Source organism: Chinchilla lanigera, unplaced genomic scaffold, assembly GCF_000276665.1.
Source record: "Chinchilla lanigera isolate Chin_1 unplaced genomic scaffold, ChiLan1.0 scaffold00077, whole genome shotgun sequence".
In the NCBI taxonomy this organism is placed as follows: Eukaryota; Metazoa; Chordata; class Mammalia; order Rodentia; family Chinchillidae; genus Chinchilla; species Chinchilla lanigera.
This window is the reverse complement of record NW_004955478.1, coordinates 1,118,427-1,129,212: the sequence shown is the minus strand read 5'-3', so window position 1 is coordinate 1,129,212 and position 10,786 is coordinate 1,118,427. Positions and strand designations below refer to the sequence as shown.

Genomic DNA, 10,786 nt, shown 5'->3' with positions numbered 1-10,786 from the left:
TTGTTTTGAAGAAACATTTTTTTTTCCTTTCAGGTAGACAGAATGCAGGATTCTTTTAAGGAAAAAAATTAACAACAAAGAGCAGACAGAATCTTGCAAAACTGGAAGTCAAAATGAGGACCTACGATTAAGTGGGAAAGTGGCCAAGAGTTAATTTCTATCCTTAGATGGGACAAATTCTCCTTGCTCATGTCATGATGAAGCGACATCAGGTGAAGGTGGAAGCAAATGCTTTTGGTCTTTATTAAAATTCTCAGGAGCCCACATGCTGGGTTTTTTTAAAATTTTATACTTTTTTTGTCTTTTGAGACAGGGTCTCTCTGTGCAGTTCAGGCTGGCCTTGAGCTCACGTTGTAGACCAGGCTGGCTGCCAACCCACAACAATCCTCCTGCCTCAGCCGCCTGAGTGCTGGGATTATAGGCATGCACCACACTGGCTCCACATCCTGTTTTAACTCAGATTCTGAACTCTGCTGCATAGCTAGACTAAGTGCAGGTGTCCCTTTCATGGTCTTTGGGTCTCTGTGCTGGGCTGGTTACTACTTTTGTAACCTCTTCATATATCACTGATGTACTATAAGGCACATTATGCACAAGGGTCCAGCTCCTGATGCCTGATGCCTCCCAGGACTACTTTGCACTGAGAAGTTCCATGCAGGAAAAAAAGTATTAGAGATTTCAGCCCATCTTACCTAAAGAAGAACCAAGACTAGAAAAAAGGCTTTTTGATTCTTTGTCTCAAATCCTTCTGAAAGTATTTACTTTTATATCTGTGGGTAGTAGAGGAGAAAATGTAATTTCTCTTTTCTAAATTTGAGGTTTGTAAAATATTATGTGCCCTTATTTAAATTGCAGTGTCACTTTATAGAATTTATTTGTATTATTAAAAACTGACCAAGTTAAATGACTGGTAAAATATGTGGTACAGCATCAAACAAATGTAGAGACATTTAAATGGATTTCCAGTACCTGAAATCACAAAATGGTCCCTGTGCATTAGGAAATGGTAAGGGTTGATTTACCACTGTGAGAGTCATTTTAAACATACGCAAAATGCATTTATCCTAATACAAGCTGTAAGTAGAAAACTGGTTAGACTAAATGTTTTATTAAACTGACTTTATTAAGTGCTCTGAGAACCCAGGATACAGAATCACAAACTTGGAACTAGGGGCTTGCTACTTTCTCAATAGCCCATTAAACAGGTTTGACTTTTAAAAACTGCATTCCAGAGAAGCACCAAGAAAGAAAGACAAAATAATAATCAACCCAAATCCTATGTAGAGAATAGACAAGTTACCAAAAACATAATGTAGCTTGTACCAACATAGCCCAATTTTTACAAATGATCCATTAAATGAATAAAATATTATCATAAGGGGGAGCAGAATCAATGTAGTGTTAATATATCAAGCCATTAGTTTAACAAGTATGTATTGAGTACTTATATACCCAACACTGCTGTAAGCATTAGGGATAAAGTCACGAATAAACTGGCTTAAATACAGTACCAGTAGTTTATAATAGACTGGCTTATACAAGAAGAGCTTATATAAGAGTCACTAATAACAACACCAAGCCCTTCCACGGTGGTATCTACCAGGTATTGTTGTAAATGTTTTGTGCATATTAATGTGGTCGATTCCCACAACAGTACTACATGGGAGATAATGTTATCAGCCTGGTGTACCTCTCTGTGGGAGAAGACCAGAGCATTTTCCTCCCACATCCCATAACCAGTTCCTGCTGGCACTCATTGCACATGAAGGCAGACTGACTTCAAAGTGTCTTCTGTTGACTGTCATACTCAGTTGTCTCCTAGAAAACAGGTAAGGAGTACTTTGGGGGTGGTAGGGAAAATACTGATGATGATATATGATGGATACTGTTACACTGGCATGTCCCCCAGAAGTCTCGTTGCTGAAGGCTTCACTGTTGGTGGACTTCTGGAAAGTGTTGACTCATGAGGGCTCCAACTCCACCAGTGGCTTGATCTATTGAAGAGATCAAATTTGATGGGATTATTGGGAGGTGGAAGACATATGAGGTGGAGCCTATTTGAAGGAAGTAATCATAACAGCATGCCCTCGGGGGTTTTCCTGGTCCCTGGTCCCTGGTCCCTTCCACTCAGGCTCTTCTCCTTCCCTCTCCACTTCCTGGCTGCCATAAAGTGAGCAGCTTTCCTCTGCTACATCCTTCTTCTATGATGTTTCTGCCTTGCTACAGGTCTAAAAGCCATGGAACCAGCTAACCATAGACTAAAACCTCTGAAACCATGAGCCAAAATAAATATTTTTTTCCTTAAAGTTGATTTATGTCAGGTACTTTGTCTCAGTGACTGAAAGCTGACTAATACAATGTCAAAACTCAGTTTGAAGGGTGGAATCAGCAAAGGTTTCCTAAAGGAAGAAACTTGAAGCCATAGATTGAAAGTTACGAAAAACAGAAAATGAGGGTTGCTGTAGATGGAGGCGGTAGAGGGAAGTAATTCCACCAAAGCAAATAGCAGGTTCACAGGCCTGCGAGAGTAAGACAGCTTGGCATATGCAGGGACAGGAAAAACAGCGTGCCTGAATCCCTGAAGAAGAGCAAAGCCAGGATCAAGGAGACACAGATTATGACAGCGGAGATGCACTCATGCTTCCCTATTGCCGCCTACATCACTCTTTCATTTTTGGACTTATTGACTCATTCAACTATTATTCATTTACTATAATGCATTAGCCACTCCACAAGAGCTCCATCTACAATACCCCTGTCCCTAAGATGCTTTTTGTACATGAGAATTTTTAAGGATATGAATGTTCAAAAAGCACCATAATTTTGAAGATGCACTACAATACTGTAAATATGTTATTTCATCCTAAATCAATCTATAATTAATCTATATAATTAATGCTTAGCAGCTCAAAACAACAAAGGTATACTTTTGAAACTTACAAGAGTCATCCTAAAGTTTTTTCTGGGGAAAATATACAAAAATTATCAATCATTTTCTGAAAAGCAAAGATAAACAATTTGAGGAGAGAACCAGCAGATAATAAAATGTATCCTAAAGCTGAAACTTGAAAATAAATACTACTGTAAGAATACAACTATCTCATGACAGCTGACCTGAAATTAAAGTCAGTATTTAAGGAAGCATTCAGAACTCATCCATCACAGATAAAAACAATACTATGTTTTCATTTTTAATCACCACTAAGAATGCACATTTTTGTAGTTTTGATGGCCAACTGTACTTTTATTTCTGTAAATTGTTAGTTCCCTTTGCCTGTATTTCTATTACTTGAGGTTTCATTTATGGATGTGTTTGAAGTCTTCTGGTAGAAAGAACATTGTTTGCTAGAATTTACTTGTTGCCCATGAACCTAGGCATTCATTTTAATTTGGTCATACACCCAACAACATCCCCTCTGCTTACAGCCGCCCTGACCTTTGGTGCACACACACATGTACTTACACACACACACTCGCTTGTCGGTATCACCACTCTTTGTCATCCCACAATGATAACAAAGAAGAAAGACAACAGACTCAGGCAAAACATTTCAGGTCCTTCACTAGCCAAGTCACAAATGCCACAAGTGACATCTAGTCAACATAGCTTCCTTTTATGAAAAAAAAAAAAAAAAAAAAAACCCTATACTGCCTGAAAAAATATCAAAATTAGGACATTTCTAAAGTGTGCCAATTTAAAGAAAAATTTCCACTTCAAAAATATTTGTACTTACAATTTCACTTTTTCCACAATCCATCTTGATGACTCAAACATTGGAAATCATACTTTATTCTCCCTAAAGATTATTCCCGTAAGATTCGATATCTTAGAGTAGATATGTTAACTAAGTGGAGAGCCTGACCCCGCATATCTAGTATCTGAATAAATAAACAAAGATGTCTCAGAGCAATGTGATCATTCACAACACTAAATCCAACACCTATAACTCTCTCTTTCTGAGTTGATTGACTTCGGTCTTCAAAGATCCTCCAGGATTGGGTACCCACCAGAATCCTGGATTATAGAATGTGGTATATTTATCTAATGAAATATGAGCTGTGGGTACAATGAGCAATGCCTGGCCACAGACACCCTATCCATCTGCTGAAAATAATCAATCTTTAGAAAATAGAAGTCCAGGGAAACGTTAAAATTGGGTACAGGCCAAGGATTAACAAGAGGTTAAGGGCAGAACTGCAGTTATTTTATTGACTTGGAGTCGGTCCTTGGGTAAAGGATTCGGTCATTTACCATCAATTTAAAAAATGCATCTGTCGTGAAAAGGTTGGAGTTGCAGCCTATACAGCACCAGGCAAGTTACCCAGAGGTGTCCCTGGGATGGGAAATGATGCATTTGCAATGATAGAGCAGCATTCCTATTCCTGATCAAACTGATGTTCTGGGTTGGCCACTTTTGTTAGAGGACCTTCACACCAGCCCATGGCCCCACATGATACCCTCAATCTGAAAATAATATTGGTAACATCTGCAGTAGTAATAGTGATGGCATGGAACATTCATTTGTGTGTTTATGATATGCCAGGAACTCTCATGGTCATGTTTCAAGTAAGAAAACTCATTTCGTTCTCCTCACAACCCTTTGACAGAGTTCATATTACTCATACCTAATGGACTCGTTAATAAACCAAAGCTCACAGGAGACAAGTCACTAGCAGTCTATGGAAACTAAGGTTGCAACTCAAGCTTCTGTGACTCTGAACCCAGCCAGCCCTTACATGGTGCCACAATGCTAGGAAGGCAGGCAGACAGTCTGTGTCCTGGTATACTCCAATGTCTTTACCAGGAAAACACTCTTTCCCAGCTTGAATAATGCCCAACTCAGCTAGCAGAGTAGGACATTAGTTACTGGGGTGGGGAAAATGTTTCACATGGCTGGGAAACCTCTTGTGTACGGAGGCAGGGAAGAAGGTTAAAATCCAAAGTCGGCTCTCTTTAGATGAGGGAGCCTAGGAGGAAATGCAAATAGCCATAGCCAGGCATCTGCCTTTCTCCCAAGATTTTCCAGTGAACTGACTCCTGAGAAAAGGTTCAGGTAGGAAAGTATGCAAAAGAATAAAAGTGTGCAAAAGAATAAAAGTATGCAAAAGAATAAAAGGAAAGCACGAACACAAGCTAAAGCAACAATGAGAATCCATGTTGCTGTGGACTTTCTAGGTTTCTAAGTTTCATTCTGAATAGTATCGGCCTAGGCTCTTGAGTCAGCTTGACTTTGGGGGCAACAAGAGTCTGACTTAAACTTCATAGCTACAAAGTCAAGGTATGAATTGAATCAGTTGCATGGGATCATTGTCTGGATTTGACTAAATAATGCTGTGAAGGATCTCAACCATAAAAAGGATCTGATCCAGGAGTTATCAGTAGCAGTAGTAGCAGGGGTGGTAGTGGTAGGTTACTGGTGGTGGTAGTAATGGTAGCAGTAGTGGTAATAATGGTATTAATAGTAGTAGTAGCATTAGTAACGTGCTCCTTAGGTGCTCCCCTTAGATGCCTTGGTGCAGAATGCAGACTGCTATTCACGTGCTTTACAGATCTGGGGCTCACACCCTCTGTTGTAAGCACAGTTGGCTGGCCAGGCCAAGCCAGGTAGGAGACAGGTGAGTAGCAGAGAGTCAACTCTCCTGTTTGCTTTTAAAATTCTTTACCAATCTTGCCAAGGTTCAAATATGGCCAAAAACAAATGACCTTATTTTAATCTTTTTCTGTTGTTCCTGAAGAAAAAACACAGCTAATCTCAATTCTATTTTTTTTTCTTTGCAAAAATAATAAACAGCTCCTGGTTAGCTACCATGTCAGCCACCCACCCTCAGCTGTCGGATGTTCAGGCCGAGGTGCTACCTCCTCTAAAGATTTGTTTTCTCTGTCCATTATCAGATTACCATCTTCAACATACTCTCAACTGTTCTCATGTGCATTTTCTTAAAACCAATTGAACAAATAGCTGGAAAAAAAAAATAGAGGCATGGTAGGGGGAAATGAAAGTTGGTAAAGTGCAGTCCATAAAACCAAGGTTGGAAATAAAGATGTTTAACTTAGAATGATAGTGAGGGATTTATACAGAAGTAGCAAGGATCAGAGCTGGGATAAAAGTCTACTGGGAGAAAGTAAAGAAAAGGAGTCTAATTCTTAGAAGCTGTCTGGGTTTCTGGATCCTAAGCTGTCTTGTTCACAAGGATACCATTCCACTTGGATCCAGAATTTCATTGTGTTTCTCTAAGTTCATAAGCATTGCCTTCTAATTATATTTGTGCAAATGGAGGATCACCACCAAGGAGTTCATCTATCAAAACAGTGTCTTTCCAAACAGAATTCTCAAGGATAAATAGCATAAGCCAGTAAAAACTCAGATCAGCAACATTATGGAATCATAATCCAAATAAAATAAACCCAAGGGGTTTCCTCCACTGACCTTGAATCACAAATTATATTTCTTATCCCACACACTGAGAATTTACCCAGTGCAGCCCTAGAGATGAAGCGGAAGTGTCAGCTTCAATATTAGAATTTAATTCTACATTTCCTCGGGCGGATCGCTAATTCAAGGGTTCAGCATGCCTGAATGTTCTGTGGTTGGGTGGATTTTAGTGGTCTTTTAGAGATTACCTCAAATGCAAAAATCTCTCCATACCAGACCAGAAACATTTCAAAAGAAAAGTAAAACGTCCCTGCTGCTTTAGAATTTAGCTTTCAAGCTTTACCATTACTAAAAAATATCAAGACTGTGCCAGGTTTCAGGGATCGGAGATGCCTTATTCCTGCTTTTCACATGAGGAGTCATCAGCCAAGTATTTATTGAGCCTTTGAGTCACACATAGCAATGTGCACAGGCAGTTGGAGAATACAAGAAAAGGAGGCAGCTCCCTGCCCTCAGGGGGCTTACAGTTTAATTGCTAGCCCTTTGTTTCTTGTCTTCTGCTTACTATTATTATCTCCCCTGCGTGGACAGTTGTTTGACATACAGAAGAATGTCAAGTAACAGAAGAATGTCATAAGTTGACTCATTCGAGTTTCATGGGATGACTTCAGTCACTGACCATGGGGTCCTACTATGTGTATGCAACTTTTTATGTAAAGTTGAAGGGTGTTTATTTTGTAAGGTGAGGGACATAGATGCCTATAGAGAAGGGACACGAGTGAAGTTGAAATCCATGAGCAAGAACTGAGGAGATGGAGGTGGCTGAGCAGGAGCCAGTATGGCCTGAGGGAGGTAATGGTCAGGCAGCTGCATGGAGACCAGAGGAAGAAACATTGGTTCCAAGCAAAGAGGGTAATAGATGCAAAGGCACGCAGCAGAAGGGTCGGGCTGTGCAAGGGCCGGTCAGCGAGTGGGCCAGCTGCTCTGTTTGCTTTGGCTGAGACCAAGCTGTGCGGAGATGCTTTTGCCCTGAACTTTCAAGTGTGGGAAACAGAAAGTGTTTTGTCCCCTTCGGAGAGTGTCCTATTTTCCACTCAGGACCAATTTGCGTGCCACAGCCCTGACTCCACGATCCTCCCTCAATGAACGTCTATGTTCTCGCCAGGAAGGGCAGCCCTTGCTAAATGTTATGGTTTGGAAGGATCCTTCCCAAGGATGGAAAACCGAGTTAATTCAATTAAGGCCCGGGGTCCTGGGCTTTGAACCAGCCACAGTTTCAATTTTATGAGAGGATGAAAAGTTAATTATTTGCTGGGTTTGAATGAAATCGACTCTGAAAATCGCTTTGCAAAAGAGTCATTTCCACCTCAGCTTCCCTGTGGAAAATCAAAGCAGGTTGAACCAGGGTCATAAAGAGAATCTAAGGAGCAGGGGTGTCGTGATGGGGTTCAGCACCCCTTCCTCCTCTGCTTCCACACTACATTCAAGGGGCTAGGTGGGACCTGGAAGGGGACCAGGCCAGCGTTTACCCTCAGAGCCACTTTGAACAGGAAAAACATATAACTATATAAGCTGAATTCGGAAAATCAAGATTTTAGTGTCCCTTTTAAGGGACAGCCTCGGTAATAAGTCATCTCATGAATTTGTTCCAACTAGCAGCTTTGTTGTCGCTTTAATGTAAGGTTATTTAGGGTTAATATTTTAACTTTAAAAGTTATGCACACGTGTATGTATGTAGATATAACAATAAAACTATTCTACTGATGGAGTAAATATTATAAAAGCAATATAACCCGTAAGTTCAAGGCCAAGTAATAAGCTGATGCTTTCAGTGCATATATATCCCAAAACTTTTAAAGTGTTTAAACAGTTTAAAGCATAAGGCCAAGGAATAAGCTGATGTTTTCGGCACATATATTTCCCAAAACTTTTAAAGTGTTTAAACAGTGGCATACACAGGCATTAACACTACACATAATAAAGCACAGGTGTATATTAAAGTAGGTATGCTTCTGAATTTGTTTGGGTTTTCACAATGATATATCATAGACTTATTTGCATGTAAACTGGATGATACACATGACATTTGGAAAAAAAAAAACAACAACTCTAGATTTAACTGAGAAGACACCTCAATATTGCTAAGTCCTGGTAAAAATACAGCCAATCTATGGGTTGATTCTGAGGTTTAAATAGAACACTTGGCAATGGTCTTGGTATCAAAACAGTGTGTGTTCTATAAGTGTTAACCATTGTTTTAGCATCCACAAACATAGCTTTATGTCTTCCTTTTTAATGACAGCAAAATATTCCATTTTCCTTGGGGACATACCACAATTTATTTATTAGCAGGCCCTTCTTGATAGACATTTAGCTTGTTGTAACTTCACTCTCATAAATGGATCTGCAAGGAATATTCTATATATACAATTTTTGCAACTTAGCTATAGATAGAAGAAGCTGTAAAGAAATATTTTCTGAAAATAAGAAATACCATGACCCCCTTTTCCCTCAAAAGTTATTTTAACCTAAGTAATAAATTTACTTAAGTAATCCGTAGGAAAATGCTAGAAATACTATTCCAGGATCTGAATCAAACATTTGCAAATCAACATTCTCCTGGCCAGAAGATTAGACTGAAAGTAAAGAGAACTCAGCTCCAGCTCAGCTCTAAGGCAACATAGCTCTAAACGAACAACAAATGTCCAAAGCCTCAATTTTTTCTCTTGCATAAAACAAACTGAGTAAAATCAACTAGGAGATCTCCACAGTTGACTGTAGAATTCACGCTTTATATGTGCTGCTTGATGGAAACTATACCATGGAGGATATGAGAAAACCGAAGCTCTAAAAGAACAGGACCTAGAGGATAACATGATAGTTTGCATCTTTGCAATCAGCTCTAATGAAGTGAGATGAAATGCAGTACAAATTGCAAAGTTTCCCCTTTATCCCCATGCTAAACTCTGGATAATTGATGCTACCTCCTCTTCCAGAATACAAGAATGACAGAAATTCACAAGCCTGGAAAGTACTTGGAAATATCTAGCAAACAAATTATTGAACCTTACCACATATATGAAAAACTTCAAAGAGCTGGGGGGGTTTTGTAAAAAAGCTAAGATATGGTTTCTTGCTTTAGAATTGCTACCATGTGCTGAGAGAGGAAAAGCAAGCCTATTGAGAGATCTCTAAAAATAAAGTTTGATTGTTTACGAATTTATAAACTTCCTTGTTTCCAAATGATTTATGACAGGTTAGAAAACTGCATATAATACCAAAAATGCATAGAAACAAGGAAAATAATACTAACAAAATGACAAATACTGATGTAAGTTTAAGCTAGGGACAGTATTGGAACACCAAATTCAGTCAATAAAGTATGTACACCACATCTTTAAGAATTCTGGCAATTAGTAAGAAGACGGGATTGACTAGACAAGGAGAGGTAGACATACATATATTTATCAATGTTATTGGGATTGTAATGGTAACACTTAATGTGTCCATGGACCTTTCTTTGTGACGTAGCAGGTGACATACTAGGAATTTTACAAGTAGATTAATTTACTTAATTTCATGCTAAACTATGAAACAGATAGAAACAGGCAGAGTGGTCGAGTAACTCACCCAGCTAGGAAGCTGTAGAACTAGGATTCCATTCCTGGAAGTTGTCTACATCTCCATTGTTGTCCACACCCCGTTTTCACAGAAAGAGTCACTAAACTTTTTTGTATTATCTCTGGGTAGTGGGAAAAGGGAGAACATTTTAAAAGATTCAGGCCAGCCTCTCAGGAGGTAGGAATTGTGGGAAGGCTAGAAAATGCCTCAAGATCTCTTGAAGACATAGCACTTCACAACAAGAGTTGTATGTAAACTCAGTTCTATTTCCACATAACCCAAAGATATTGACCTTTCAGGATCCGTAGCTCAAAAAGAGAAAGAAAAGAGTCACCCATTTTACTTTGCATGTATTTCCATATCTGCCCCTCCCCCCACAAATTTGGAATTCCTTTCAGAAAAATGGTTCCCACTATAGTATATGTGCTACCTCCATTTTTTTCTTTGTCCTCTTACTCCTCCGTCCCTATGGTCACAAATCCACAACTGCAGATGGGAAGGACATAGCAGCAAATGGCAGGAGGCTGGAGAGAGGGTGGAGTGGAGGACAATCAAGGAAACTCGCTCTGGTGCCTCTTCCTTGGTGATTCCTGCCATGACACCAAATTGTAAACACCCGGGAACCCGTTCTCATTAACAGCCCGGTGACAGATATGAGAAAGATCACTCATCTGAAGCCATGGGAGCTTCCTTTCCTCCAAGAATGCCAGGCAGACAAGAAACACTCTGCTAGCAGACATTTTCAGAATATTCATTCACTTGAAAATCAGATCAGGGGAAGGTTGGGAGCA

At 39.5% G+C, this 10,786-nt stretch overlaps 1 long non-coding RNA gene across 1 annotated transcript; it reads right to left on the bottom strand.

The window, feature by feature from the left end:
* Positions 1-1,064: 1,064 nt before the first annotated feature.
* Positions 1,065-10,550, bottom strand: LOC102020334. Its single transcript, XR_263684.2, has 3 exons — positions 10,426-10,550; positions 10,005-10,116; positions 1,065-1,994 (listed from the first exon to the last, which is right to left on the bottom strand). It is a non-coding gene; the product is annotated as an uncharacterized LOC102020334 (long non-coding RNA).
* Between the last annotated feature and the right edge of the window lie 236 nt (positions 10,551-10,786).